Source organism: Schistocerca cancellata, unplaced genomic scaffold, assembly GCF_023864275.1.
Source record: "Schistocerca cancellata isolate TAMUIC-IGC-003103 unplaced genomic scaffold, iqSchCanc2.1 HiC_scaffold_176, whole genome shotgun sequence".
NCBI lineage: Eukaryota > Metazoa > Arthropoda > Insecta > Orthoptera > Acrididae > Schistocerca > Schistocerca cancellata.
Window position 1 is genome coordinate 20001 of NW_026046213.1, and position 3864 is coordinate 23864.

At 54.3% G+C, this 3864-nt stretch overlaps 1 non-coding gene across 1 annotated transcript in view; it reads right to left on the reverse strand.

Moving 5' to 3' along the window:
- The window catches only part of LOC126112547 (small subunit ribosomal RNA), a 1909-nt gene extending 1510 nt beyond the window's left edge, over positions 1 to 399 (reverse strand). Inside the window, exon 1 of the ribosomal RNA XR_007524468.1 lies at positions 1 to 399. This exon is cut by the window's left edge and continues 1510 nt beyond it. This is a non-coding gene — a ribosomal RNA (small subunit ribosomal RNA).
- Positions 400 to 3864: the final 3465 nt, after the last annotated feature.

Consider the following 3864-nt stretch of genomic DNA (forward strand, 5'->3'; position numbering starts at 1 on the left):
GGAATCGAACCCTGATTCCCCGTTACCCGTTACAACCATGGTAGGCGCAGAACCTACCATCGACAGTTGATAAGGCAGACATTTGAAAGATGCGTCGCCGGTACGAGGACCGTGCGATCAGCCCAAAGTTATTCAGAGTCACCAAGGCAAACGGACCGGACGAGCCGACCGATTGGTTTTGATCTAATAAAAGCGTCCCTTCCATCTCTGGTCGGGACTCTGTTTGCATGTATTAGCTCTAGAATTACCACAGTTATCCAAGTAACGTGGGTACGATCTAAGGAACCATAACTGATTTAATGAGCCATTCGCGGTTTCACCTTAATGCGGCTTGTACTGAGACATGCATGGCTTAATCTTTGAGACAAGCATATGACTACTGGCAGGATCAACCAGGGAGCTGCGTCAACTAGAGCTGAGCAGCCGGCCGCCCGGGAGTGTGTCCCAGGGGCCCGCGCGAACACGCAAGCGTCCGCTCAATTATTCTGCAAACAGGAGGAGGCTGAGCTCCCCTGCACAATACACCTCGAAACCCTCTCAGGTCCCGGCGGCGCGCAGCGCCGTCCTAAGTACTTGGTCGGGTTCGAGAGAGGCGCAATCGCCCGGAGTTAGGCGAGTAGACGCTTTAGGTGCGACCACCCGTGCTCCCAACTGAGCTTGCCGCTGCCGACAGAGGCCCGGGAGCGTGCTGTCGTGGCATTGCCGGCGGGAGACAACACGCGCCACCTACGGTGACCGGCAGCTCCAACGCCAGCGCCACAGAAGGGCAAAGGCCCCACGTGGGTGCCGAAGCGAACTCTCCCAGCACAGCGCACGTGCCAACACGTCTGCACAACTGCGATACAAACCACCAGCGAGAACCGCTGGGGCGACCGAGCAGCAGACGGCGTCGCGGCGCCGAGTGCCGGGCGGCGGCGCATCCTCAACGCACACAGTCCTCAGTCGGACCAGCACACTGCAGATGTCCACCGCGCTTCGCACCGGGCCCGCGAGGACCCACTTTGGCCGCCCGGCGCCGCGCGCAGGGTGCCCCGGCGCGCAGCTGCGCCGCCTGCCGCGTCCGTCGGCCGGCGCGCCTGCCACTGGGCGCCCCCACCAGCCGGCTGTAGCGCGTGCGCCCACGCACCGCGCGGCCAGCACGCCGGGCGGCCCCCCCTCACCGGCCGGGGACGGTCCCACCCAGCCACCGCCGCGTATCGCTTCACACACAGATTTGCCCTTACTGATTTACCTCCAGCAACAACAACCGCACCACAATGGGTTTACCAGTTGTTCATTTGCGTTGCGTCACGTCACCAGCAAACGTAGACGTCCATCCCAGTTTGCAAATGCAACGATTATTGCATACCTGTCTGTTAGGTGTCACGACACACTACGTCTGCCCACATACACGCAACAAAATGTGCACGACTAGAGAACACGTGGGAGGTGGCCCCCTACGTATGCGATGTCCATTACGAGACCGACTGTCAACCAGCATCTGTACCATGTCGCAGATGTGGAACGCGGTGCACCATGCTATCACACTGTGTGAGAAGAGACGACTACGTTTGAATACACGCGCCACTACATCAACAGACGGCTCATGCTGATCGCCATCCAGGGCGTCCGTTACTCCCACACGTCTCTATGGCGTACCACACTGCAATGTAGCTGTTATGGGGAGACGGCACGTGGCTGAGTGCACAACATTTGGACCGTATGGTTCGCTGTTGTTGGGCGCAGTCGTACGGTCACACATGTGCCACAGCGTATCATTCAGTACATACGGACCTATGTGCAGTACAATGTGAGGATTAAGCTTACGATATCAGCGGACAGTGGACACAGGCCGTACCACGACGTAGACTGAGCGCTTCGACATGCGAATGCCAGTGAACAGCTGCGAAGGGCATTGAACACGCAAGCACCTGAACGACCAGCGTGCGAAGGCAGGGTGGAGGGGGGGGGGCGATGTACATCCTGCAGTTGTCCACATTACAGTGTACAGCGGGAGCATGTAAAAAGTAAGCAACACTTGCGAAGTGTTCAACATGAAACGACACACAAGAGGGTGGGCGGTGCGAGTAGCGAACTATATTCAGAGGGTTGTGGTTAGACAACACTAGATTAATGTAACGTGTCATATGCCAATTACAGAGCAGGTTAAGGCACAACGTGGGTTAGGTTAAGGCACAACGTGGGTTAGGTTAAGGCACAACGTGGGTTAGGTTAAGGCACAACGTGGGTTAGGTTAAGGCACAACGTGGGTTAGGTTAAGGCACAACGTGGGTTAGGTTAAGGCACAACGTGGGTTAGGTTAAGGCACAACGTGGGTTAGGTTAAGGCACAACGTGGGTTAGGTTAAGGCACAACGTGGGTTAGGTTAAGGCACAACGTGGGTTAGGTTAAGGCACAACGTGGGTTAGGTTAAGGCACAACGTGGGTTAGGTTAAGGCACAACGTGGGTTAGGTTAAGGCACAACGTGGGTTAGGTTAAGGCACAACGTGGGTTACGTTAAGGCACAACGTGGGTTACGTTAAGGCACAACGTGGGTTACGTTAAGGCACAACGTGGGTTACGTTAAGGCACAACGTGGGTTACGTTAAGGCACAACGTGGGTTACGTTAAGGCACAACGTGGGTTAGGTTAAGGCACAACGTGGGTTAGGTTAAGGCACAACGTGGGTTAGGTTAAGGCACAACGTGGGTTAGGTTAAGGCACAACGTGGGTTAGGTTAAGGCACAACGTGGGTTACGTTAAGGCACAACGTGGGTTACGTTAAGGCACAACGTGGGTTACGTTAAGGCACAACGTGGGTTACGTTAAGGCACAACGTGGGTTACGTTAAGGCACAACGTGGGTTACGTTAAGGCACAACGTGTGTTAGGTTAAGGCACAACGTGGGTTAGGTTAAGGCACAACGTGGGTTAGGTTAAGGCACAACGTGGGTTACGTTAAGGCACAACGTGGGTTACGTTAAGGCACAACGTGGGTTACGTTAAGGCACAACGTGGGTTACGTTAAGGCACAACGTGGGTTACGTTAAGGCACAACGTGGGTTACGTTAAGGCACAACGTGGGTTACGTTAAGGCACAACGTGGGTTACGTTAAGGCACAACGTGTGTTAGGTTAAGGCACAACGTGGGTTAGGTTAAGGCACAACGTGGGTTAGGTTAAGGCACAACGTGGGTTAGGTTAAGACACAAATTGCGTTACAAATTGCGTTACATTGCGGTACAAATTGCGTTACATTGCGGTACAAATTGCGTTACATTGCGGTACAAATTGCGTTACAAATTTGGTTAGGTTAAGGTGCAAAATGGGTTGGATTACAGTACACAACATGGTAAGAGATAGTGTGTTTGGGGGGGGGGGGGGGGGCAGGTTCGTTGGTAGTGATCATTGTAAGTGAATGTCTGAGGCAGCGTCAGTATGTCACAGCAGTTCTGTCTCGTCAGGATGCGCTTTTCGCTCGTGACTGGAGGCGCGCCGCGTCTGTGGTTGCGGCAAGGGAGTGGCAGACCTGTGTGATTCATTCCTGCCATTGTTTCTGTGCCGTAACAGGAGGCAGTGTGGTGGTGTTGGGTGCACCCCTGTGTAGGACATGTGTGGGTGTTGGTGGCTTATCTGAGCAATTGTGGATGTTGGACGGGTGGGATATTCTATTTTATAATTGGACCCCCTGGTGTGGTTATCATAGTGTGGATGGTGTACTGTGGCGGAGAGGATGCACCGGACGTTGGTCCATGCTGGTGCTTACATATCGTATCTGTGTCTGTTACAGGCAGAGAGTAATGTGTGATGGAGTGTCTCGCTGAGGTGTGGTTCATATTGTGTGCACAGACTTACAGCATGTATAGGGACAGCGGGAATTTGGCAT